Source organism: Cavia porcellus, unplaced genomic scaffold, assembly GCF_034190915.1.
Source record: "Cavia porcellus strain 051 isolate PalLab524CR breed Dunkin Hartley unplaced genomic scaffold, mCavPor4.1 scaffold_1, whole genome shotgun sequence".
NCBI classification, from domain to species: domain Eukaryota; kingdom Metazoa; phylum Chordata; class Mammalia; order Rodentia; family Caviidae; genus Cavia; species Cavia porcellus.
The window spans coordinates 162,440,475-162,468,470 of NW_026947484.1; the positions used below are offsets into that span (position 1 = coordinate 162,440,475).

At 48.0% G+C, this 27,996-nt stretch overlaps 1 protein-coding gene and 1 long non-coding RNA gene across 6 annotated transcripts in view; one reads left to right on the forward strand and one right to left on the reverse strand.

Moving 5' to 3' along the window:
* Pde4b (phosphodiesterase 4B) overlaps window positions 1-27,996 on the reverse strand; it is a 526,060-nt gene that overhangs the window by 66,176 nt on the left and 431,888 nt on the right. The window lies entirely within an intron of this gene.
* Window positions 25,783-27,904, forward strand: LOC134478277 (uncharacterized). The gene is made up of 3 exons (XR_010050785.1): window positions 25,783-26,108; window positions 27,304-27,375; window positions 27,519-27,904. It is a non-coding gene; the product is annotated as an uncharacterized LOC134478277 (long non-coding RNA).

Genomic DNA, 27,996 nt, shown 5'->3' on the forward strand with positions numbered 1-27,996 from the left:
GCTTTGCATGTTCTGTGGTCCCCCATGAGCAAAGACGCACTATTCTCAGGGTCGAGGGGGTCCTGCCCTGTGCACACACAAAGACAAGCATGTTACACACATTCCACACACACGCTCGCTCCTGCACTGAGAGAAATTGAGGCCTCGCTAGCATTAATAGCTTGGTTTTCAATATTGACCTTTTTAAATATTTGACTTTTTTTTTTTATCGGTACCAGGTATTGAACTCACGACTGCCTGCTTGCAAGGCAGGTGCTTATGCCGCTAAGCTAAATCCCCAGTCCCAACCTTCTTAAATATTAATCATCGCTCTTGCCATGTTTGGGGCAGAGACTCCAGTAAGAAGTTATAAGTTGACCATTTCTGAAGCAGACATCTGGCTTTGAAGAATGGGTCTGTGTGTGGCCAGTTCTTTTTGCCCAACCCAGCCAGGGTAGAGAGGGAGAACCCTGGCCTAGAGTCACCTTCTGAAAGGGACACACACCCCCTGGGGAATCACAGGCAGGGTGAAGGCTGAAATGCAGGGTCCACATCTATTTCATACTGGAAGTTGCGGCTCTTCTCACACTGCATGGTTGCCCACTGCTGACCTCCGACCAAGGGCAGAGTAGTGTTAGGGTGAGTGAGTGCCCGGGAGCGGAAGGCACTATGGACTGGGGGTAAAGAGATGATTGGATCCTCGCTTGATTCTAACCTCAGCTACACGGGGACAGGAAAGCCACCCCACATCGGTCTCCCTTGCATTTAAAAAAAGAGGCGTGCAGAAGTCATCAGTGAGGGCACAGGCCTGGCGGATCTTTGAGTGGGGAGACAGTGTCATGCTTCTGTCCACCCTATGGCCATCTCAGCGCCTAGGGAGCAGGGGGGAGGTTGCGTGGCTGCCCTAGCACCCAGGATGCACTCAGAGCGCTGGGCAGGCTCTCAGAGCTCACCGAGGGTCATCTCAAGGAAGACTTGAGAGGAGGCAGTGAAAATCTATGGAACCCACATTTAATCAAGGAAGCAACTGGCCTTTGTCCACTCTGCCCATCTCAGGCTGAGCCCATCAGGTCTGAGAATGACACAGAAACCTCGAGAGTCACGAACACTAGCAAGAAAGACATTCCTCCGGACGTCCGAGGCTAGTCCGGAGTTGAGCAAATACACATTCTCCAAATGCACTTGGTGGAGTTTTAATATTCACACCTTCCTGAATTCACGCAGACAGACTGTTTTCCCCTGACATTTTCATTCCGCTGTCGAATTTATAATTTGCTAAAGAAGTAGGGCAAAAACGGTTATTACAAACTCAGCACTTTCTGCTTCAGTAAAGATTCTCGGTCCCGTAAAAGACTGTTGAGGCTACAGGGGTGATGCAGAGGGCAAGGCTGAGATCCCAGGAGGGGGAACCGCTCCCCTGAATTTATTCAAGAATGATTTGCAAAGTGTGAATCTAAGAGACGTCCAGTGCTGGGCATCCCTGCCTGGCTTCATAACATAACAGGTATAGCTGCAGCCTTCCGAGATGGTGTAAGCAGTGTAACAAGCATGGGTTTTGCACACTTGGATTCAAATCAATCCCACAGGAGTTGTGCAACCTCAGAAAGGTGAGTGAACTTCACAATTCTGTTTATATAGAGAGAATTTAGAATCACCTTATTTGAAAACAGAAGTCAACCCAGGGGCAAAAGTTTTCCTTGTGAGTAGGAAACTAGATGCAGTGCCACATGCCTTTCTGTTCTCTTGCATGGGTGCCGTTTGAGTTCGCATCTGAGGAACTGATGATATGGCGATTTCCAGTGATACCAAGATCAATAACAAGTGAGAAAAACAGCTTTTGGTAGACTTTTTTTTTTTTTTTGGTACCAGGGATTGAACTCTGACCTTGCACTTGCCAGGCAGATGCTTACACCGCTGAGCTAAATCCCTGGCCCCTTGGTAGACTTTTAAATGCAATGGGGAGGGTAATAGCACAGCCCTGTGCATGAACCCAGTTCTTCACCCCTGGGAAATGCAAGGCCAGAGATTGTAATGAGTGAGCAAGTTCTCTATAATGAAAGGATATTTTAGATTAACAGGTAAGAGAGTAGGGGCGAGAGAATATTGTCTGGCGTGTATTTTTGTTTTTATTCATTAGGTATGTTATAGAAATGGAGGGGCTGGGGATTTAGCTCAGGGGCACAGTACCTGGCGAGCATGAGGTCGCGAGTTCAATTCTCAGTACAAAACAAAACAACACAGCAGCAACAACAAAAAGCTATGCTAGCTTTTAAGCAGCTTACCAAGTAACCAAGTAGTCTGAAAACTACATAAAATTGGAGTTTCAGGTTTTGGTAGACATGGAATATGTAGAGATGTTTGTGAGCTGATGAAACTTGAAAGAGCTTAAAACAATACCCTGGTTGTGCTGTCTGACAACAACTTTCAGGAAAACAAGTGCTGAACCCGGGAAAGACCAAAAAGAAACCCTGAACACAGACAGCCATTCATGAATGGGGAACGGCAGAGGACGCGAGGTGACAATGGATGTGCCACCCCTGTGGGTCGGACACAGGACCTCTGTGGAGGGAGAGAAGAAGCAGGTCCAGGAACACTGGGACTTTGCATGATTCCCCCCAGGCTGTGAATTGGAATCTTTGTGAGTCTCCTCCTCGGTGAGTGGGGGCCGGCTGACGGATGTACAGCACGGAGACAGGCGAGAGGAGAGGGACAAAGGCCCGTGTGTGGGGACTGTGAGTCTGAACTGCAGAGCTCGCACGGACTCAAGCAGCCTGCAAGAGACGGAACTTCATTCTGGCCCAAGAGCCTGAAAGACAGCATTCTTCAGGGAAGGCAAGAGCCAAATGCTTCTCTCTGTGTCCCTGCACGTCCACACAGGTGACAGCCAAATCTCTGAGCATGTAAGTTAGAAGAGGAACTCTTACCAACGGCAGAGCACCCACTGATTCAACAGATATTCTGGGTCTATCACAATAAATCAAAGCCACAGGAACTCTTGTCCTCCTGAAGTTTATGTGCTGTTATTTAGCAACATCCACACTATCCTCAAAGCAGCTGGAGAAGATCACTGCTCCCACTTTGCAGATGAGAAAACGGATTCTATGTGCTGCCAGCCTGAGGTGTTAACTACCGTGCTCTGCTACGTTACCTCCCGACAGCAGCAATCACAACACACTGGTTCTAATGAGGCTCGGTGCAACACCTACACTGCAGAGGAACCCGTAATAAAAAGGTGCTTTCTTATTTGCGGTACCCAGACTACAGATTACCAAGACATCGGCCTATTGCACTCCAAGGGTCTGACAAGAACACCTTCTCATTTGCCCAAAACTTATTACTCAGAGGCATGGCAAGCATCAGACTCATTCCAGTGGCTATACAGCAAGACACAAGCTTTGCCTTGCCAGGAGTCCATGAGGAAGGAATGTAATTGGGCATCATGACAGAGCCTGAGAAGCCTGAGACAAAGGTTAGCCCGGGATGCTTGGGCAAAGTGGAGAATAAACAGTCCAGGAGCAAGGGGAACTGACCCCTGAATCGAGTCTTACCCGGTGGGATCGGTCTGGCTAAGGGAATGTACTAAAGTGCTCTGTGGAAAGAATGCCATTCAAGATTCAAAACCTGTACAGGGTTCGAGGAGCTGGAAGTATTTTGGCAGGAGAGACGGAGCATGGGAGAGACGGTTCTGGATATCAGCTGTGCTGAATTTAATATTGTGTGTATTTAGGAGGGGCTGGCAGACACAGAAACTGGAGAATACACTCAGATCTGGGAGTGAGTTGTGAAATCTGTTTCATAGATCTCGGCTGGCCCTTACTTAAAACAACAGAAGAATAGGATGGAATGAGACGGAAAAACTAAAAGGCAGCAGGCTGAACATGTGGAGGAAAAATAAGCATTGTTTCATAAAGCACATGAACATGTGTGTGTAGTCCCGATATAAAACGCATGTGGTCATAGCAAAAAAGTCGGGGAGCCCCTAATCCATTCGCAGTTTCTGGCCCCATACAGGTGCCCTTGGGGATCTATGTACTCTCGATCTGTTCCTTCAGGAGACAAAGAGACACTGCTCAGGAAGGGATCTGTTCCAGGTCCTTTAACATTTTCCACATTCTGCAGTCCATGATCAAGAGACGGAGGGAGGGAGAGAGAGAGGGAGAAATAAAGGAATGAAGATGTGTTTTGCACATGTACCAGTCCCCGCCTGGAATGTGATCACTGTGTCCTGCAAGCACTGACCAATAAAATAAAAATGGAAAAAAATTTCAAATCTCAAGGGGCTCTGCAGACAAACCCCACGTCCGGGCTATTGGGCTGTTTCTGATAGGAAGTCACTGCTTCTACTTTTTACAACATGAGAAACAAACGTACACACCAACTAAAGTTGCAAAAACTTCCAAGAAAGTTTGGGGCCTATGGAAAGTTCTGGGTCTCAGCTATGTTTCCACCAAATGAGTCATCCAGGTAGTAAGCCAAGGCCAGGACGTGAGTCACAGAACACACCCTAGGCTGCACCTCTGTCCCCTCTGCCTTTGCAAGGGGGTTCCCCCCAAAATTCCTCTTGGAGTTTGTTCTTTACTTTCTCTCCTAATTCAATCTCTTGCCAGTTTCTATACTCTTTGTTTTTTTTTTTTTCTTTACTGTGTTTCATTTTGTTTCTATCCCTTTTCTTTTCTTTTTTTTTTTTTTTTTGGTCTGATCAACTTGAATTAGTAAAGATTAGTTAAGAGGCAAACAAAATATCTATAAAATACAGCTTTAAAGAGAAAAAATGATTTATTGTTTCTTTTCTGTTAATTGTTGATCTTGATGTGAGTCATAAAAGTCTGAAAGAAAAACAACCAAAGTGGTTTAATTGATATTTCTTAGCTAAATTATCTGACCAATTTGGGCTATGAAGGTGGAAAAGACTGATCAAGACAAATCCAAATTCACTTTGGGCGGAGTTGATTTGATGGCTAAGATCAGGAGAATTATGGGAAGATTTTATATTTTGTGGGTCAGTACTCGCATTTCTCTGGGAATAAAGAGAAGTTGGCACTGGAAAGGTCAGGGTATCAGCGAAGTCCTAATGATTTATCCTTCTCTGAGACTAAATAGGTCTTCTCTGTGCAGCAAAAAATACCTGCTGTATCAGGAGAAGTTGACACAGAATCTCAAACTTTTTGAACTTGAAAGAAATCTTAGCAATTGTCTGGCCCTGTGTTTCTCAACTAGTTTCGTATGGATGAGGAGATAAGAAAACCGCACACCTGGCCTTGATGCAGGTTCCATGGCTTCTTGATGAGATTCTATGCTTTTTTTTTCTCATGGGTTAAGAAGATTTTGTCAAGGTTAATTTCCCTGGTTTGGAGGCGCTTTTCTTTTATCTGTGTATTTTCAATTAAAGTGCAAAGCTAAAGTGCTTTCTTAAGCCACATTTGAAGAACTTGGGGATCACTCATATAGCCTAAGCCCCTTTTTATAGAGGAGGAGAATGAAGACTGGAAAAGGTTACAGGTCCTAGCCAGCTTCCTGCTTCCATAGACCTGGTGTGACATATGCAATGTGTACAGCTCACGCTCAAGAAATACCCAACTCAACCATTTTTAAAGGCAAAAGGAGAAGATAAGTAGAGCTATAGATGGCAGCCTGGTGTGGGAGTACACGCCTGTAATACCAGCACTTGGGAGGCTGAGGCAGGAGGATCGCTGTGAGTTCAAGGACAGCCTGGGCTACAGAGTGAGTTTGGGGCCAGCCTGCACTGCACAGCAAGATCCTGTCTCAAAAAGCCCCCCCGACAAAAAAAAAGCAAATGGCAAGAAATAGCTGGATCCCATGTGCCTAGGGGTGCTTTTCTGGGGGATTTCAGAATCTGCCCTTCATTTCCGTCACACTTGAGTCAGCATGCCAGGAGCTCCACAGCATTGCCCACAGCACACGAGTAGGGGGCATTTGTCCAAACAAGCAGCGTCAAAACAGAACTGCTTTGCTCAGAGTGCCCAGCACTCCTCCCTGTTTGCTTGCCTGACCTCCAGGACCTCAAAAAAGGTCATTTTGTGAGGCTCCTGTGTGTGCACGAGAAAACCTGAATCACCCTGTGTCACAATCGGAACTATTAAGCCAAATGCCGTGTCATCCCCAAACAGGTTATTAAGGCAGAGCCGGGCGCTGGGTCAGCGGGGGACTCTGGCTGGGTTTGTTTTTCAACTTCCCCCAGGGAGTTCTGGCCCTTTGCAAACATCAGGGCTTAGAGCCACTGGAAAAATGGCTGGACTTCATTCAAACTTGCTTAAAAGGACAGAAAGACAATAGGAATATTAATGTCACTTTCCAAATTATGTAGCATTAGGGAGGCTCGGGTACTGATCAAATCTGAAAAACAGAAGGAAGTGGCAGGGCTGAGTGTCTCGCTGGGCTTAAGTGATGAGTGAGATGTATTTCCTGTGGAACTGCGTAGAACTTACGGTGTCCAGTAGTGGCCAAAACAGTGACATATTGGTTTAACTCTGCAGCTGACTCCACTCAGTCACCACAGCCACCTTTTCACCAGTCTCTGCTATCTGGCAGGCATGGGCTTGGTGCTTTGTCATTCTTACAATAACCAAGCAAAGCCAGTACTGCTAACTCCACCTTCGAGACCTGTACGCAGTAATGCTATGATGTTGATCCATAATCACCTACCTCCCAATAATGACCTAGTCTTTAGAGGACTGCAGAATCATTCTACACCTTCATGATGCTTCTTAGTAACTGCGTGTAACCTTGGTCTCCTTCCATTTCAATTTCTTTATCTTCTAACTTGGACTGGAAGTCTCTGCCTGAGAATTATTATTCTGGAAATATTAACATAAAGTACCAGCGGGCAAATTACCATTCAACCGGCCACTGGGTTTTATTAATAGACAGTGATAGCTAAGCATTAGGGGTTCTTTTAATTAATACGGAAAGGGGAGAGGAATCAAACAATTAAAGGATGCTTACTCAGTGTTTCTAAGACTTTACACAGGAATCACTCCACCCCTCCACCCGGGGCTTTATTTAAAAATGCTGGCTCCCCAGGTCTGACCTCTCAAATCACCTGTTCAGTGCTCATGAGCATCCCCGGGTCTGGCTGAGGAGAGAGCGTGTAAAGATCCAGATATTCTTCAGCTACTAAAAATCCTGAGCAATCACCCAAAAGTAGGTCATCACCGTGACCTTATCATCCCTAAATCCACAAAGAGCCTGGACAGTTAAGATGCCCAGGTCTTGAGACTAAAATTTTCTTATTGACCTTAATCATCTGAAATTTCTTATAAAGATCAAATCTCCATTCATAATTCCACAGTGGGAAAAGATCATAGTTCTTAGGACCACGGAACTTGTATGCTGGGTCACCCGTCCTAGCACATTGGACCCCAAGGGAGGTCACTAAGTGTTGGGAGCCGCGGCCGAGCCCGGTCGCCTTACTTGGTGGACGTGAGGCCTGTAGGAAAGAGCAAAGCCTGAGCTAGATTACCCCTCCCATCGAGTGTGCTAAGATGGCGCTTATCTCCTGCTTCCTGCTTGGTAAACAACCCGCCCTGTAAGATCTCCTGCTTCCTGCTTGGTAAACAACCCGCCCTGTAAGATCTCCTGCTTCCTGCTTGGTAAACAACCCGCCCTGTAAGATCTCCTGCTTCACAACCCGCCCTGTAAGATAGTCTGCCTAGCAACAACTGATGTTAGCCAATCAGCCCGCATCGCGCGCTTTGAACTGGTTGGCCACTGTAACCCTATAAAAGTGAGTGCCTCTCCCGCCAAAAAAAGAAGAAGAAGCAAAAGAAGCAGAAGAAGCACGCAAGGAGCCGCGGAGAGCGGACCGGTAGAGGCTTCGGGACAGACTGTAGGGAGAAGCACGCAAGGAGCCGCGGGGAGCGGACCAACAGAGGCTTCGGCCGGGAGGATTCCCGGGGCAGGCTGTACGGAGAAGGAAAATAAAAGAAAAGGTTGTCCACTGCCAGACTTTGTTGTGTGTCCTTCCTGCCGGCCGGGAGTGACACCGACAACTAAGCTTGTGAAACTAGCAGCTAACCATACAATTTTCATTTGTCTTCAGAAGCACGGGATAGGAATACAGTCCATTAATCTCTTATCACCCTAAATGAATTGGGGTCTCATTCTGAGAACATGGGAGAGTGGAAACCTAGAATAGGGAGAGATGAAATCTCTCCTAGAAGCCTAGAATAGGGAGAAATCCATGTGTTTTCTGAGGAGTCTGTAGAACAGTAAAGTATGCACAAAAGCTTGATCTTCTGAGAATGATGGCTGATTTTGTATTAGAATCTCGTAAGAGCCTATATTCTCCCAGCATTCTGGGAGGTGAGGGAGGAAGATCCCCCATTCCAGTCTAGCCTGGAAAACTTAGTAACTTCGTGAGACCTTGTCTCAAAATTAAAAAAAAAAAAATTGAAAAAGGTCTGAGCATTTTGGCTGTTTCCAAGATTTAGTTATTACAGACTGTGTCACTATAAACATGGGTGTGCATATATTGCTATCGTGTGATGTTTTCAGTTCTTTGGGGGAAATGCCAAGACGGGGACTAGTTGAATCAAATGGGACTGCTAGTCTTAGTTTGTTTGGGGTTTTTTTGAGAAATATCTGCACTGATTTTCACAGTAGTTGCACCAGTCTACATTCCCACCAATAGTGGAGAAGAGTTCTCCTTCCCCCACATCACCAGTATTTGTTATTGGTTAATTTTTTGATACTAACCATTCTTCCTGGAGTGAGACGAAATCTCAGTGTTGTTTTAATTTGCATCGCTGGAATGATCTGATGAATGGATAAGAAAGATGTGTTTTTTTTTAATATAATGGAGTGTTACTCTGCCATAAAGCAGGATACACTTCAGACATTCATTGCTACCTGGATGGACCTTGAGATCATACTCCTAAATGAAATAAATCAGACACGTACCCATTGTGTTGTGTCACTGGTGTGAGAAACTGAAAGTGTAGATAAGAACCAAATTATACAAGAGATATTGTGAAATGAGAAGAAACTGTTCAAAAGGAAAGAGGAACTAGGGAAAGGGAGGAAGAAAGGAAGGAAGGGTAAAGAAAATGAGGGAAGAAGGATAAAAAGGAAACAAAGCTTTGTAAATAAGGAGGGGCAGGGGATTAACAGCAGGGGAGGGGAATGGGAGGGAGAGAAAAGACAAGCGAAGGTCTATTATGTACAAGTACAAAGTCCCTAAGATAACTGTGATCACTGCAGTACCTAAATTGTACCAATGATCATTTTTTTAAATCCCTAGATCTTGTAATCTGAACAACTACTTTGAAGATAGCAATATGCAATATATTAACCCGTGTTGATTTCCTATTATTTTGTTTGGAAATTCTAGATCATCGTTTTTATTCTTTTGTTTTTAAAATTAAAAAAAAACTTAATATAGCTTCATCGCATAGCTCAAAGGCTTGCAATGAAACACAGCACAAAGTAAAACTGTTTTGATACTAGTAATTAATGAAAGTGAAAGGCAAATTGAATATAATTTAAAAACAAAAAGGTCTGAGGATGTAGCTTAGTGCAAAGGCCCTGAGTTCAGTTCCTAGTAGGATCAAAACCAAAACCCTAGATCCTGTAGTTCAGTTGGTTTCTACCTTGGCTTCTCCACTCGTTGACCTGCTGATCTTAGAAAGCGTTTCTAACCTCTCCAACCTTCACGCTGTCACCCTTGCGACAGGGAGATGATAAGCCCTTGGCCCAGATCCTCCTGCAGCACAGGTGCTCAGTGGATGCTGGCTCTGCGCTGTTGGGCCCAAAGCGCCAGGGGTCAGGTGAGGATCACAGATCCCGTCTTCATCTGTGAGGCTTTGGCAGGGGGATTGGCAGTGCTGAGCTCACATGCAAGGGATGATCCCTGGAAACAGAGAGAAACCTGGCCGCCTAGGGGGCTGATGGGGGCACAGCCTCCTGTGTGGACTCCTTAGGTACAAGGCCCAAACTCAGGCGGCCAGTGTCCAGCATTCTATGGTCGCCTCAAGCGAGAGTAGCATCAGGGTGGAAGATCCCCATGTCCACATCTCCCAAGTGGCTTCTGGAAATCCTCACAGAGCAAGCATGCTCATGGGGGGTACTGGGGCCCCTGATTATCACTGCACCCCTGGAAATGATTTCTGTCGCCAGATTAAGCACAGATGAAGCCAAGCCACTGGGGTACATTGCTGATATGACTCTTCTGCAGCTCTGCCTGCATTTGGTGTCAGACATGCTTAGGGTTCTGATTTCACATCTCCAGTGAAGCGCACTGCAAAGTCCCACCTCTCCGGATTTCCCTCATTTCTTCTTTTAGCCCTCGGTTTGATTTAAGGACATACACGAACTATGAACGTGTATTAACAAAAGGGGAAATGTTACTCCTTGCCATGTGTTTTTAAATCATGGCTTCTTGTTTGTTTTCTATAACCCAAACTGCTTACCATAGCCTGTAGGACCCTACCAGATCTGGTCCCTACCCGTCAACGTCACTGTCGCCCACTCCTGACTGAAAAGTAGTCCTCTCTCTGGCACATACCATTTCAGAGCCTTTGTGCGTTACTCCTGTCGGCCTGGAACAGACCACGCCTTCTCTTCTTGCTTCTTGACTCTCTAGCCTCAGTGGAAATGCACTTCCTTAGACAGACCTTGCATTTTCCGGTCTAACTAACTCTTCTGCATCTCCAATTGTGCTCTGTTGCTGTAACCTCTTACAGCACATATGATTTAGATAGAGGATCATCATGGATTCATCACGAATGACTTTGCCCACTGCAGCGTGCAGCGTGCAGCTGTTAGGAGATGGGCGGCTGGGAGAATGCCCTGGAAATGTGCACCTCCCTCCCTGACTCCTTCCCCCTCTCTTGCTTCCTGGCCACGGTGACAGAAGCGGTGGTCCTCCACCAGCCCCTCACACTGTGCCCTTTCTCCTCTGGAATGAGCTGACCACAGGCTGAATCCTCTAAACGCTGTGAGTCAAAGGAAACCTCTCCTCCTTTAGGGGTGGGTGTCAGATATTCTGGCCAGTGACAAAGAAAGTTACTAAGACACTATCCTTCAAAGTCGCCGCCAGACTTATTTCTTTTCTTATTTATCCTCTGTTTCTCCTTCTTGATTTAAAATACCAAGAAGGTTCCACTTCTATTTTATTTACCACAACCTAACAAAATAGCTGGAGTCTACACGAACACTTTCTCAACAAATGAGCAAGAGAACCGAAGTGCTCGGCAGCCATAGAAGTGCTAACCTGAGCCACTGCAACCGTGGAACTAAAGCAGAGCTTTGGCCAAACCCACTTGAAGAGCTGGACCCTAACAAATCATTCTCCAGAATCTGTGGCCAACTCTGTGGAGGGAGGAGAACCTGTGACTGTGACCTGATCCTCTTTCCAGCTTTTAGATTCTCGGCCTCCTCTGTGAGCGCCCTGCTCCTGCTTAATTCCTAAGCCAAGTCCAATCTGATTTGTTTATCCTTGACAAAGTCTGTTCCCGAGTGTCCAGCCCACAAGACCCCCATTTACTGCAAGCCAGGCCCTGGTTCAGGGAATGGAGACAGGCAGGAAACTTTTCATGTACATTCAGCATCTTTGCAACAGGACATGCCGGCCCCTCTGGAATATTAACCCTCATGCATTGCCATGTGAACAAGTATTTTGCTCATTTTTATTTAACAGATTTGTGTGTACAGAGAACGCGCTGTGTCCAGCCCTAGTCTGAAAAATACACAAATATTTACTCACTTAATTCTCATTAAAAAACCCTAGCAGGTAGGAAGCAGCACTACCCTAATTTGATCACTTGACAATTTCAGGAAAGGATAAGTTACTTGCTTAAATCACAGAGCTGCTAAAGGACAGGCTAGAATCAGGACCCAGGCAAGGGAGATCCAGGGTTCTCATCTTCCACCGAGATCCCCGGCCACCGCTCCATAGCTGCGTAGAGGTGTGGTCACTTCTCATTCACAAAGAGCAGTGTGGACACTGAGGCTGTTTGCTGGGCTTAGACCGTGATTGCTGGGGCCCACATCCAACCACACCACTTCTGAGCTACGCACCTCTGAAGCTTGGATCCCAGTAACTGGCAGCCGGGCAGAGATTTCTGACACCGAATCTCATGGCCTCTCTGCTATCTCTTCTCAGAGCCTTAAATCAAATTGTTTGGGTTCGGAGGCAGACTCATCTTGCCAGTGATGGGGGTGGGAGGAGGCTCTGAAAGTCTCCAGGGACTTAAAAGCTACTGCTTGCCACTTGTGCTGTCATGTAAAGGCAAATGGGTCACGTTTCAGTACCCTCCTCACTTGTACACTTTGTGGTGGCTGCAGACCCGGCCCTCAGTATAACATTCTCACAGCGCCTGGACTGCTGTCACGCACACCCGAGGAGTGTCTGGGATGAGGCCAACCGGGCACTGGCTTGCCCAAGTTGGTGGAGTCAGTTGTGCCACATGACGGCCTCTCCCAGCCTCTTCAAGCTGGAGCACGTAGAGACCCCAAGAGACGCCCACCAGCTTTCCCTGGCTCCCCAGAGACAGTGAATGACTCAAAGCCTGGATGTCGTAAAACCAAGGGACACTCAGGCTTCTCTTCCCACACAGGCACTTCCAGACTCAAGACTGCCCTGCCTGCGGACTTCACTGCCCCTCCACTGGCTACCAAACCCTCCGGAATGGGCAGTCCTGACTTGGAGACCACAAATTGCCCGCCGTGTGTGTGGCCAAAATAGGCAAACTAGGAAGGCTCGCATGTTTTTTTCTTTTTTCACCAAGGCAGTGGAAAGCACCAGAGCCTCCACGTAAGAGGCTGAAAAAGCCAACACCTCACATGGGCACACAGCAAACAGTGCCGAGGGCCATACCGCCTTGTTTGCTTTGGGAAATGCAGATTTATTAATGATATACTTTCACAATGTGGCAGACGCATCACCAAATGCAATGCAGGAAAAACCCCCGGGAGGCACTTTGTCCGGCCTCTCCCAAGCTATGGGCTGCAATGAGGGTTAGCAGGGCTTTAAAACCAAAGCGAAGCCTGGGGGGGGGGGGCTCCCTCACCATGGGACTTGGTCTGGAAGAACATCCACAAAACTCATGCAAAGTTCCACTTCCCCAAAGTTTCAGTTCATAACCCAGAACAAGCTTTCCTGCAGGTTTACATAGGAAGAGAAACTCACCAGCAGATCTCAGTGACCCGGAGCTGGTGTCCTCCTCCTCAGAGTCCCAGGGCCGAGGTGGGGGACCCATCTGGTTACACAGCTCGTGTTTACCTAACCTGCTGGCTGGCTTGGGTTGTTGGATTTGGTTTTACAACCTGAAGATGCTGGGAATGCATGAGCGTGAGCGCTGTTTGCTGACGGGAAGAAGGACCTCTGCCCTGTCTCCGGGCAGCAGCCAGGTGACAGCATCACTTATGTTCTCCCTCCAGACAGGGTTCCCGCGGCCACCGAGCAGCCTCCGGGTGCCTCTGCTCACCCTCTGCTCTATCTGCTCCTCTGCTGCATGGCTTCCCAGGCCATCCACTTTACCTCTTCCTTGGTTTTTAGCAGATTTATTCCCAGTGCAACCCTCACTGTCGTCAGCCGAGACAGATCTTATCACTGTAATGCTTTTTCTTTTTTCACAGGTCTATACTTGCAATGTATAGCAATCATAGGCATCCCTTGGAGTGGGGAGATGTATATCAATCGAATTTTGAGCAGTTCTATTCCCCCTGCTCCGCCCCTCCAGAACGCCTTCCTATCTCCACAGTCCACCACTATTGCTACTTCCTCTCTTTTATTTTACTCTTTAATTTATTTATGGTTTGAGTCTCTCATACTAAAGAAAGCATGATCTATTCCACTCTATATTCCCATCTCAAGTTCCATCTGTCTTTCTATAAATGACTCAGACTCACCCTTCAGTAGGGCTGGGAAGTTCTCCACGGCATATGGGTGGGGCATACTCTCTACCCATCCATCCGTGAGTGGGCATATAGGCCACTTCTAACACGTAGCTATTGTACTGTTGTTCCCCCTAATAGAATCCCCTGTGTATCACTCGTGTTCCCTGACCACAACTGTCCTTTTGGGATATTTCACATAGACAGAATCACACAATCTGTGCTATCAAGTATCTGGGTGCTTTCTCGGGATAGCCTGAGTTCCTCCACCCTCTCCTTTGTTTCTTGTGACTGGATAGTCCAGGCACCCTTTGTCCAGCCACTCACTAGCCACTGGACAGTTAGATGGTAATAATTTGGCTACTAGAACTAACGATGCTTGTACCGTGTTGTCTTTGGTTTCCTTGGTGGTGATTGGACAGTGAACTGGCGGGGGATGGATAAATACATGTTGAACTCTTTAAGGATTCTCAGGTTGTGTTGAGACACACACAATACAAGGAAATGGCCTATAACAGTCTCCTACAGAGTGACAAGCCATGCAGCTTGGCACAGTTGTCCTGTGTACGAGCTCTCAGGGACAGTCACCTTGGGTTATGGCACAGCTGAGAAGGCTAAGGCTTGGAAAGCAACAGAAACTGATGGGTGGGCTGGGAGTCATCACTCTCTCCGGTGTCCCCGTACTGTAAGCCTCGTGCTATTTGCTGTTCCTGTCCCCAGTGTGACTTTACCCAACCTGGGACACAGAGCTCTGGTCATGTAGAGCCCTGCTGAGCAAATATCAGTGACTCCTCCCTGTACATAGTAAAGTCACAGCCTGTGAGCTAGGTATACAGAGCCTCTGGTCTCTCTTCCCACACGTCTTTGCTGTCAGTCCCCACCACATCCTTTCACCCACTCCTGGCTTTGCAGAGGTCTGAGGGTGACTTTTCTTCGAACAACCACCCACTCTTTTGCCCTCTGGACCTTTGTTTTCACTTAGCTTTCTGGAACACTCTTTCCCACTTTGCTTGTTCCCTTAAGGCAGAGCTCAGATTGAAGTGTTACACTTCTCTTGTCTTAATGACCCTCGCCAGCAGTCTCCTAATCGCTTGCTGGCTTGTGGAGGCCTCGGTAGCCTGTGATTTAACCTGGAAGGACTGAAAAGCTCTGCCATGTACGGATTGATCCAGGTATGGGAAATACTAATGCTTAAAATTCCGTGAGAGCTAATTTGTAATCTCCAAGGTGCAGCTCGGCAGCGCGGTATTTGTGCCCACAGCAGGATCCTGCTTCTAAGGACCTTCCTTATTCTCGGCTGCCAGGGACACTTATACATGCTTCTGACAAACTCCAATCATGTTGTATTATACACCAGTTTGCATAGTAATTGTCCCACAAGAGCATGACCTCCCCTGGGGAAGAAACCATGTCATGCTCATGTCTGTGCCCACATTACCAGCACCACGCCTGACTCATGTGCTCTGGGGGAATCTGGAGCTTCAGAGGGACTGGATTGTGAACCAGGGGGCCAGTGAAAATAAGTATCTTTTTCTCTCTCTCCCTCCCTCCCTCGACATAGGAAACCTATTAAAAATAGGAAACCTACGCTTTTGTCTGAACCCAGAGTTCTAGCAGAGGCTTTTCCCCATCAGCATACTGCCAAGCCCACCCCTCTAGAATAGCTTGCCTGATCCAATTAGTAGGTTTATACTTGGAGTATTTCCCTCCCTATTCTTTTTTAAACAAAAGTCACACAGAAGGAAGGATGGAAGTAAAGAAAGGAGATGGGTGTTCCGGTAGAATAAAGAGAACTATTTTGTTTCTATTTACACTGATGGACTCTCTTGGATGCAGTCATTCTTCCTAAGCAAGTGGTGAGATGTTTGGATATTTTTATAACCAAGGATCCAGCAGGGACTTTGCGTACAGCAGAAGCGTTGTACACATGTGTAGATGGCTGGTTCCAACAAACACTTATGAAGTGGCAGTGAACAAGACCCACTTCAACCTTCCATGACTCCTGGCCCAAGGGGGCTGCTGATGTACCAACCTGCAGCCCTGCCAGCGCGGGGGTGACATCAGGACACCACTGGGTCAGATGCTGTGGGAAGCGTCTTTCATGAAATAACTCATTTGCTTCTCAGAGCCACTCTAAGAAGACTGGTTTAACAATGAAAAAAAGGCAAACGAAGGAAACTTGAAGTGTTCGGCCAGGTCAGGAGGTAATTAGCCCGAAGAGCAGTAGATCGGAGTCTAACCCCAGGCAGCCTGCCTCCAGGTCCACCTAGGAAAATGTCTCTGGGCTCACGTGAGGAACCCAGTCCCTTTCATTTCATTGAATGTTTGCCCTTCAGTCGTGCCAGCTGCAGGGCTGAAGGGGACCCATGGAGAAGGCAGGGAAGATGCAGTGCTCCTTCCCCGGTGTCAGGGGAGTCGGGGAGGAGATCGAGGTTCAGAGCCAGACCAGGGAGACCCAGACTCGGACTCCAGACTCCCAGTTCCCAGGAATTCTCCTTCCTGACACCCACTTGCCATTATTCCTGGGCCAGGGTTCATTTTTAGCAGTTTGAGGGCTCTGGAAGTTTGGATTCTAGACACAGCACTCAGAATAACTCAAAATACAGACGATGTGGCCTAGGTAGGTTAAAGGGTTTGACCTCAGGTCACACTCCCCCAGTTGGTACTGGTTCTAAACCTTAGGTTTCCGGAGTTCCAGCCCACTGCTCTTGCACTGAAGTCACAGAGTTTCAGGTAGGGAAGGTGAACAAAGCAAATTATTCAAAATGGGGCTTTCCAGAGACAGCGCAGAATTGGACAGCTGCCTCTGGGAGGCCCAGCAGGACACGCCCGCTTCCCTGAAGATCTGTGATCTAACTCTCCATGTGTTGGGTGCCAAGAGGGGTTCTCCTCTGCCAGCAGCACCCTGCCAACTCCACAGAACCTTTCCTGCACCTTCCCCTGCTGGGAGGGCCCATGCTGAACCCCACTCCTAGAAGAGAAGAGGACATGATCCCTCCCACCATGGTTCAGTGATTCCACCAAGAGGACACAAGAGTTTGATAGATACTTTTGCATACATTCTCTCCAGTTCTAGAATCTGGAAAAAATGTGGGGATAAGCAAAGCTCAGAGCCTGTGGGTGTGGTCAGTGGCAGCTTGAGCCACTGGAAAAGCAGATGAAACTTCGACACGTGGGCTCATAGCTGCAGGATGTTGTCTCTGAGTGTCTCTCTTCCTTATCTCATAACACAGAGGACGGGGCAAGGACAGGCACGGGGCCCCAGAGGCCTGAGTTCACCCCAGCTCTGCCACCAAGTGCTTTTTACTAGTAACCCTCAGAGAGGACCTGTCTGAGTGGTTTAAAAACTTGGGAGCATAATGCTGACTTCATAAGGGGCTGCTGCGATGATCAAAGGTGTCCTCTGCAGGCTTCCCGAGAGCTGGCCTGGTCCTTGGTGCAGACCATGCTGACCTTGTATGGAAACCCACTCCTGGCCTTGTATGGAAACTCTCTGGAAACAAGCCAAACAAGCGTGGACCCCAAACCGATTTATTAAACCACAGTCCTGTGCTACGGTACCATAGCGCAGGGAGAATCTCCACTTGTCCGCGTGCAGGAATCCATCCACTCTACAGAAAGTTGAGGATTGGAGAGCAAGCAGCTGACCTGCGCACTTGGACAGTGGCAGAGGAGGAGCACTTCCCACCTCCACAGGAAAAGAGGCTCAGTGTCACTTGCTGGCTGGGGAGAGTTGTTTACCAAAAGAGAGGGGGAGGAGCATCGCGGGTGAGGACCACAGGGTCCCACACCTCTCAGTGTCAGGTTTACACCCCAGGTTGCCATCACCCAGCTTTTTCCGGACCGTGCCTGCTGGTTCTGCTCTTTTGCCCACCAGCTTCTTTAGTCTAGGACGGCCCAGAGGAGAGGCAGGCACAGGAGTCAGGGATCAGGGTGCAAAGCTTTGCTGGACACGAGGACCCGAGGACTGAGGTCAGAGGCTTAGAAGGTAGAGGTGAATGGAACCCAAGATGGAGAGGGTAAAGGAGATTGACTGGGAAATTCACATATTTAGATTGGAGGAGGAAAAAGTCTCAGGGTGACCTGAGGAGTTGGTCAACACTCTCTAAGAGGGTAGGGATGTGTCCAACTCTACACTGGAAACCAGGGGCATGCGTGGAGAGGATCCCTCTCTCCTGCTCACAGCCCCAGAGTCACAGCCAGCCAAAGTTAGCCCTTGAGAGAGCACCTGTCTCACCCAGGTTTAAAGGAGTGTAAGTGGTAGGCTTGGGGCCTTAGCCACACACTGGTCAGCACTGGCTCACAGTGGAAGGCCAGGAGAGGTTCCCTTAACCACCCCTCCCCCAGAGCAAACAGTGAGAAGATGGGGAAGTGGATGTTGCCATCAGGACCTAGCAGGGACATGCCTGCAGGGCACTGGCCAGTGGGCACACTGGCCAGTAGCAAGTCCTTGTGTTTTGGGTCTCTCAAAGGATCCTTTAGTTTTCAAAGCAATTCTGTATGTGTGTGGGTGGGTGTGGGTGTGTGATATTAGGGACTGAACCACAGACTTCACCATGAGCCACAGTCCCAGTTTTTATTTTTTCTTTTGGGAATGGTCTCACTGAGCCACCAAGTTGCCCATGTGGGATTCGAACTTACTGCTGTCCTGCCTCAGCCTCCCAGATTTCTGGGGTTATGGGTGTATACCACTCTGCCAAGTTTCAAAACAATACTAAGTGCAGTAAGTCTCAATTAGAAGGAGTATACATTTTTACTTTCCTGGATTGTATATATTTTATCTGTAGTTTAGTCTGCCTCCCAAAGCGAGGTTTTTGTTTAAGGGTGGCTAGGCTGGGTACCTGGTTATTTAATCACTAATGTGCCTCTAGGTGTTGGTGTGTGAGTATTTGGTAGGTATGGTTAACATCAGAGTGGAAGGACCTAAATTAATGTAGATGATGACCCTCAATGGTCTTGGTGGGCCTTGCCTAGTCAGTTGAGTGTCATAAGAGCAAAATCTGAGATTATCTAGAAAAGAACAGGTCCTGTGTCCAGGCATCGGTGTTTCTTCTGTCTTGCTGACCTCAACCGCACCCATGCTGGGACCTGGGGCCCAGTCTGTACCCCAAGTGTTCCACTGGTTCTGCCTCTCCAGAAGGCCTGGCCAACAGGCCTTTCCCCATCTGGTTCCTTAGTTCCATGCGGTATCCATTCAAGATCAGAGTCTAGATTTTATTTACCACAGCGACATTCCCCGGTTTAAGAAGTGTGTGCTAACCTGAGAACAGAGGACAGGTTGATGAGGACAGAGACTCAGGTTGCTTACAAAAAACCATGAATAGCCCATATTTTCCCCTGGGGTTAGAGAGTACAAACCAGTACTCAGGAAGGCGCCCATGTGTTTGTGTGTGCATGCCCGTGCGCGCGCACACAGACACACACACACACACACACACACACACACACACACACACACAGATACACACAGATACACACACACAGAGCTGCACTGCCAAAACCTGGCACTGGCCATTTGTCAAGGCTGTGCAGCCCTGAGAAGAAACGAAGGTGCTATTGGCCCTGAAACCCTGCAAGAAGACCTGGAGCTTGCAGACCCAGGCGCACCCCCTCCAGGGCTGGGGCACCGGCCCTGGTCCCCAGGCCATGCGAGACACACAGCACTGAATAGGAAGTACCTGCGCTGGTGCCGTTCCGATGGGCTGGCCAAATCCTGGGTGACCCTGCCTTTGGGAAGGCAGTGGGTGGAGCGTCTTGGGGTTCAGGTTTGCCTTTGCCTTCAGCAGAAGCGGCGGGCTGCCTGCGAGGAGGAAAGCCCTTTCACAAGCTCAGTCTCCTGTCTGTGCAGATTTGGCTCCTGATTGACATCGGGCTTGGAAACCAAATTTTTGTCCCCAGGACACTGTTTCAAGTTCCCAAAGCAGGAGCAGCCAGGCGGCTGCAGAGCCATTCTGGGTCTTCCTCCCCAGAGGTAAACCCCTGCTCATCAGGATGCACCCTGACCCTGGGCCATTTCTGTGCCCAGGACGGAGGCCTCTCTCCTCTCACCTGCCAGCGTCTCCTTCCTTGCTCATTCATTCCTTGCAAATTTAATCCTAGCACCTGCTCTGTGCCAGCCCTGAACACACAGGTTAAAGGTGCAGAGGGACAGGAAGATAGGCAATAAAAAGGCACTAAAAACAGTGCCATCTGTCTAGAGCTTTCCTCGGGCTGCCCGCTACTCCAGATGCTTTTCCCACAATTAACTAGCATTGGTCCCGTCATTCAGGGTGGCAGGCTCTGTTGTGCCCGTAGCGCGGATAAGAAAACCAAGACCCAGCAGAGTCCAGTGACATGCCCGCAATCCTGGAGAAAGAAATCAATAGAACTGGGCTTCAACCCAGGCATTGGAGACCAGATCCTGTCCACTACTCAGGAAGTGGACAGAATGGGCAGGGGCTGAACATTAGGATGGGAAGTTAAGGGTTACATGGCGGGTGCCAGTAACTCAGACTGGGGACTCAGAAAGAAGTTGTCTATTTAAATTCAAATCGGATCGCACAATTTATTGTTCAACATATTTTAATGGCTCTCAACTAAATTTACTGCAGTCCTCTGCCATGATCTACAAAGTTATTCCCCACTTGACCTCCCCCAGCCTCCCGTCTCTGTTGTCCTAGCAACTCCGGCTTGGGCTGAGCACCCTGAGGTGCTGGTTAGTCTCCCAGGAGCCATCCACCCCCTCAGCCTTCCAGGGTGCTCAGGTCTCAAGTTCAAGGTCACATACTTGTCTTCAGTCTCTACCGCAGTGCACGACAAGCATAATTAGAGCAAACGTTATATAATACTGGGGGTCAGGCAGGATGGGAAGTGATTCATATATAATAACTCAGGTAAATGTTACCACAACCTGATTGATAAATACCAGAATTCTCCCCAGGTTTACAGGTGGAAAAGTGAGGCAAAGGCCGGCTGGAACCCTCAGCGGATCCTCCATGACAGCCTCATCAGAAGCACCAGGTGTGTGATTCTGGGGTTCCTGGGCTGAGTCCCCTTGAGAGGAGGTGCTAGTGTATGTTTTTCATGATTGCATGCTCAGCGGCTACCACAGTGCCTTGTACACAGCAGGCACTCAATAAGCAACTCATAAATAAAAGACTGCATGAGTCATGGAGCCAGGTGAGACACTGCGCCAAAGCTGCACATTGGCTTACTCAGACTAAAAATGGCAGGGCCAGAGTACCTAAAAAAGTAACCTGTCTCTTACATAGGGACCTTGAAGGCTGGTGATGGTCAGTGAACTTCGTTTGCTCTCTTGTTGTGACATTTTCCCTGTCCCTCTCATAAACTGTAACACCCAAGATGTGGTCTGTAACACCAAAGATGCGGTCTAGGACTCAGAAGAAAGAGCATGGGTTTTCATGAAATACAAATCTAGGTTTGGCTCTGGCTCCATCATTTGCTAGCAGTGCTGTCTCGGGTGAATTGCAGATACTGCCCGAGCCTCCTTTATTCAGATTTGCAATCTAGGACCAATAATATGTGCAAACCAGTTACTGGAAGGTCCCCTCTTGGGGTTTTGGGAATCACCTCTATCTCTGCGCTTTCTCTGCTGCCAGATGAGACCCTGGTGGTTTCAAGGGCTGAGTTCGAGCTGGGGAGCAGAGAAAAAGCCTGTGGTACCTGACCTGGCTGCCTACCCTGGAACAAAGGTCTGGGACCCTCGCCATGGCCCCAGCTCACTCCACGGCCACAGCCAAAAGCAGGACAGAAGGGATGCCAAATTCCTAGGGCTTACTGTTGGTCTTTGTCAACAGCTCTGGCCTGGAGGAAGTGAAGACAATAAACGAATACCCAGTCAGTTCTGTTGCCTGCTCTCTATTTTGAGGGGACAGTCCCTGCTTTGTTTCTCTTCTCTTGTGTGAAAGACCGTTCCCTGAAATGCTCCTGGCTTCCGAGAACAGCTCTGGAGGTCACTCCATCAAGTACTAGCCAGGGCCTTCGACAGACGCAAGCAAGCTGAGTCCACTCTTGCCCATTGGCATCAGGGGCAGAAAAGGAACTGAGCTCACCCCTTCCTTCCTCCTTTTTCTCCTAGCAGACTTCTCTATCTATCCTGCTCTGGACCTGCCCAGCCTCCTCCTCCGTATACGGTGCTTTCCCTGTCAGCAGTAACCGGAGAGGGCCTGACGTCTTTGTAGGAGTCATAGCTGTCTCCGTGCCGGGCTCTGCCAGTTGGAATCATCTTGTTTGCAAAGGCAGCGTTGCACCCACCTTCTGCTCCCCACTTAGTTGCCTGCGTGAATGCCAGTTCCTGTATAGTTGCACCCCGAAGGCTGGATTCAGGGACAGCTGGAAGCTCCATGCAGCTGTAATTATGCTGTCTTACAAAGAGTCACTCCCCTCGACATACACTTAGGCAAGAGAAAGCTCTCAGTTAGCTGAGGCCTGGCTTCTCAGAATCCTAAGTAACTCAGCATATGTCTCTGCACTCTGCTTTCAAGAGAAACAGCCACACTTAGACACTATCCTGCCTCTTGTCTGCCTCGCTTCCCATTGTGTGTCCTAGAGAATCTACCATCAGCTTGCAATCTATTTCCATAGAGACAGAGTTTTACTGTTGCAGGGGAAAGATCTTCAGCTTCAAAGGACTTCCTTTTAAGTCACATAGTGGTGGCCACTTCTCCATGTAGGGGACATTCCAAGACCCCAGTGGGGCCTGAAATCATAGATAGTACCGAATGTATAAGGTTATGTTCATACATAACTATTACAAAATTCAGCTTACAAACTAGACACAGTAAAGGGCACAACAGCTAACAATAAAATAGGGTGATTATTATGTGAAATAAAAGTGACTTCAATACAAGCACTGTGATAGCACAGTAGCCAACCTGATGATCAAGAGGTTTATGAAGCCACCAAGGGCAGGTGGAGCCGACAGTGTGCATGTTCTGGGTAATGTGGTGATGCCCACCCCGGGCAGGAAAGAGCAAGATGGGACTTTTGTCGTGCTACTCACAAGGGCAGACCATTTAAAATATATGTATTGGGTTTTGTTTTCTGGACTTTTTAATTTAAGATTTTTCAGACCTGTGTTAACTGAAACCATCGAAAGCAAAGCTGGAGGCGAGGGCTGAACTGTACCACTGTGGAAGGGAAGTAAGGGAGAACCTTTTAGAAAGCGCCAAGCTGGCTTTCTGTTTTGGTTCCCGACTGATACCAGAAGGCCTGGGCTCTTAGCGACCAGACATTGAGCACCTGCTGCAGGCCGGGTGCTGAGGAAGGCGTCTTCTACCGGACTAACAATACCAACACTGAATAGTTTTAACCATTTCAAAGAACATACGAGACATGGACATTTTCAATCCCAATACTGAAGAGAAGGGGATTGAGACACAGAAAGGCTAAATAATTTATTCCAAGGTCACTCATAGTAGAGCTAGAATTTGATAGAGGCAGCCTGGCTTACTTAACAACCATGATACATAGCTTTTCTAATTTAATCCAACAACAATTTTAAGAGATAGCATATTGAAATGTTCTTTTTCCAGATTTTAAAAAAGGAAAAAAAAAAAAGGGAGTCTCAGAGAAGTAACTCCTCTGAGTGGTTGACCCAGATTCCCAACTCAATTCCATTCCATGTGCTATTTAAGTATCTGCTTTGTGCAGACTTTGTGCTAGGCACTAAGAGACTAACACTGCATGGGGCACTGGTGGCGAGCCTGTGGCACACATGCCGCAGCAAGCACGCGGAGCCCTCCCTGTTGCCGGTGGGGCAAGAGCCCCTAGCATTGCCCCAGCAGCCCAGCATCCAGTGTTAGATAAGAGTACAGAGAAGCCCTGCACATGCTCAGACAGGGGTGAGGGCACAGGTGACAACGTCACGAGCCATGACCCCATGAAGCTTTTACCTGGCTGGTCAGTACTCAGGTTTAATTGCACTTTGGCATTTCATGATAATTACTTGGATCTTGAATTGCAATTTGGGCATTGTTATGGTTGATATATTGTGTCAATTTGAGAAGTTTAGAAATTTAATTAAGTGGTTCGGGGCAGCAGGCCAGGGTCCATCCTTTGCAACATCCTCAGTCTGTGCAAAAGGAGGGCATGCAGATGGTGTGATAGCTATGCCCACCCAAAGAGAGAGGAAATAGCCTGCTTACAAACTAAGAGAGAAGAGGCTTGTTCTTTCCACTTTTGCTTTGGCTGCTTTTACTGGCTGCTGCCTTGAAGAGCTGCCCCTGTGCCACGACACCCTGAAACCTCCACACACAGGGAGCAAAATAAACTTTCCTTCTTTCATTTTGGGTATTGGGTATTTTGTCTCAGCAATGAGAGAAAAATAAACAAGACAGGCATTCAGTCTCTAAAAGTTTCACTATCCCTAGCACAGGATGATCAACAAGACATCATTTGTTTTCTTCCATTTCTTTTAACATTGGCATCTCTTGCTGAAGTGATAGGCAATGAAGATTGACTTCAAGTGCTCTGAAAGTCACATGCAGTCCCAGTGGGCCAAGGATGCCAGCCCCATGTACATCCCCTGAGCCACGGGGCACTTAGGTAAGCCCGAACAAAGCCAGATGTGAACCTTGGACCCTTTCCAGTGCTTTTAGATTAAGCCATGGGCATTCACGCATGAACTTGCTAACTCTGTGAACATTTACTGGGTATCTATTATGTTTTATGCTACACAAGGGTACTACAAAAATGGTTAGTATTTGGAATTGGGATGCTCTTGACTTAGAAGGGAAAAATTAGCTAAATAATTGCAATGCTGTACGACAAGGGCAGCAGCGGAGGTTTTAAGGCAATATTTTGAGTAATTTGGGACGAATCACATCCCGAAGATGGCAGATGGACTGTCTGGAGGGATGAACATTGGGCTTCCAGTTGGGAATGGGTGCAGGGGGCTGAGTATTCTGCGCACACACTCTATGCCAGGGGCCTGGCAGCGGAGCATGTTCATCCTTGCTCCAGCATCCAAGAATCAGAGAACACAAAGGACTTGTTCACAGTGTCCATATCAGACAACCCCTGAACACAGGGCACAAATGAGATTCTCTGGAAAGGGCAGCCCTGGAAGAGGGACACCATGGGAAAAGTCAGGAAGGCAGGAGAGTCTGGTCTAGCCCAAGGCTGGTACCTTCAGAGCGCCCAGCCAGAAGCTGTGCTTTGGGAGGCAAGGAGTAGAAAGAATAGGAGAAAAATCAGGGGCTTTTCTGCAGACCTGGAAAGAAGTCTGATCTTGTCTTGAAGGCCAAGGATAGCCACACACCACACCATGACGGGAACTGGTCTCGAAGTACTTCAGAACCACAGTAGAGGTTGGATTAGGTTAGGGAAAGACCAAGCACAGGGAGCAAGGTGGAGGGATCCCATGTGGTTTTGGTACAAGGTGACTGAACCCTAGGAGAAGTGGCCTGATGGTGAGGTTGAGGGAGGGACAGGCGGAGAAGAGACTGAAGGAACTGACTGTGGCAGGTGACGAGAGCTCAAAGAGAAGGTGGCAATGCTGCTGCTCAAGCCAGAGATGGAGAAGGAGGAAGCCATGGGAGTGGGGGCGAAGGGTCTGGGTGTGTGGATGAACCAAAAAGGGTTATCGTGATGTGCAGATGCCTGGCATTGACAACCGAGCTTAGTAACCAGGAAGGGGGTCACCCAAGGAGGGGAGGGGAAGGTGTGAACCACAGGGAACCATTCTACAGCCACTTTTGCAGCAATCTGCTAACGATGGCTCCTGGCTTTGCCCCTGGGAGATGGCAGAGTTCCGGTGTGGGTTGATTTTTAGGTATGACTCCTGAAGCTGCCCAGGTAAATAGAACTGTTAAGAATGCCCAGAGAGAGGCAGCTGGTTCCTAAAGGACTCTCTCCAATGCAACTCTTCAGGGAGCTGCATGACCAGGCTTGAGGCAGACGCCAGCTGGGGTCTGGGAGGACGCGGGCACGTGGACAGCCTCCTGCAGGAGGGGGTGCTGCGGAGGATGCAGCCTGGAGAGCGACTCTTTCTTCCCAGCCTCCTCCTCCACCCCTAGCTGCAGAGCTGGTGCATAAAGGTCGATTCATGCAGGAGGGGCTGCAGCTTGGAGCCCAGTAGAGGCGGCAGAAAGGACAAATTTCGTCTGTGTGTGTGTGTGTGTGTGTGTGTGTGTGTGTGTGTGTGTGTGTGTTTGGAGGAAACTGTTTATTCAGGGAGCTATATATCAAACACAACCTTCCTGGCAGACAATAGCGATTTGCCTGGATCGTTTATGCAACCGAATAAACACCAGGATGGGCTGTCCCGAGCAAAGGTGAGGTTCGTTTTTTGAAAGTGGGGTACCTCCCTTCTCTGATTTAAGTACAGGAGAGTCAGGCAACAATATCTGGGTATCTTCTTGAGCCTTAAAAAACCAAAGACAAAGGAAGGGCGGAAATAAAATGCAAAAGAAATAAAAGAAACTGTGTTTGAAGATAGGTCTGCTACAATATAAACTTTTCCCTCTGCCTGGCTTACTGCTATAGCAAAAACCTGTTGGTTGTCTTTGTAAAAAACGTGTCTGTATCTAGGTCCCTGGCAGTGATTCGCCTCTGGGAGGGCCCGCAATCTATTTAATGACTCCATTGACGTCAATAGCATAACTGAAATACTTACTAACATGCACGGTTCCAACTTTCAGGGGGCAGGGCGGCTGGTGTTTCTCAGCAGAGCAAAAACTCGGACTGGAATCCCCTTGGAACGAACTCAACTCCTGAAGCAACCCAGGATTAGCAGCTGTGGTTCTCATGGGTCACATTTAATACAAAGAAATGGCCATACTACATTCAGAATTAATTTTGAACTAGTGAAACTGGCTGTTACTAAAGCACAGAGGGTAATTTTTGGCAATGTTTCCCGAAGGATGGCATTTGAACTGTTTATAGTTAAGCTGTCTCGGCAATATTTTTGCAACTACACCAGACCTAAATTGAGACATATATGAAATAATCACAAATTAGTATAACTGGCTCAGTGTTGATGTTCTGGGGTACACTTTCTTTAGTGGGGGGCTGCTATAGACAAAAGTAACACTTAGCAATCACTTGGGGAGTTATTCCCAGAATTACTGGGGCTTTTCCCTGGTTGCAGTTTTCTTGTGGGTTTTATTTATTTATTTATTTATATGCAGCCGCCTGGATTCTCAAGGTGGTAATTAAGCTGATTATCCCAATAATTTATGTCTCACAGCATTCCAAACACTAAAGAAAATAGTATGATATTCTTCGTTTCTGTTTTTCTTCTTTATTTTCCTTTTTAAAAAAATTTTTCCTGGCCCTGGCCATAGCCTTTGGTAACAAGATTGACTTTATTCCTGCTTGCCCGTAAGGGTTGTAATCGGCCTGACAGTTCTTGCCTCCTGTACACCCGGAGTAAGGGTTCCCCGTGCTGGCCTGCATTTCCCACCTTCGGACACCATCCTCAGGACCCTCACTCACATCTGTGTACCCAAGATCCTGTTCTTGTTGTAGGCCCTGGAAGCTCTGGCGAAGAGGAGACCTGCACCAGTGTCCTGACCTTCTAATCTCTCAGCAGCATCCAAGGTAACTCACCTGGTGCTCTGTCCCTGTCCTGGGCCCAGTCTGTGTGGCAACACTGCCGGCATAGAAATAGTCACCCCCCTGCAGAGCTATAGAGCAGCCCTGCTGGAGAAACAGGCTTCCTAGAAGAAAGGCTTTTCTTTCAGTTTCATGAACCGGTGAAGAGTCTGGCCTGGCCTAGATCCACGAGAAAAGAGATGGGTTCCCTGGAGCACTACAAGAATCTTGATTAAGTCTGTTTCTCACCTAGGCAAGCTCCTTTCAGCCTTGCTGGGCTGCCCTGCCTTCCATCCTATTTCCCCAAACCCAGCCTTCTCCCGAAATGTGTTCTCAGCAGCTAACACTGAAAACCACCTTACATCCTGGAGGCCGTGGATGCCGGCCTGAGACAGGCCGATTCCAGGCACTTGTGGAGTCGTTTTTGTGACATGGCTGGTCATTTCCACGATGCAATGACATCTGAACAGTCTGATTTTGGTCCTGCTGGGGAGGTTTACTGGTAAACTTTGGAATAAAATCTTAGTTTAAAACATTCCACCCTCCATATCGATTCGGCTGTTAAATGTCACCTACTGTACATGACATATTTCATGACCAATCAAATCACATTTATATGACTCGGAG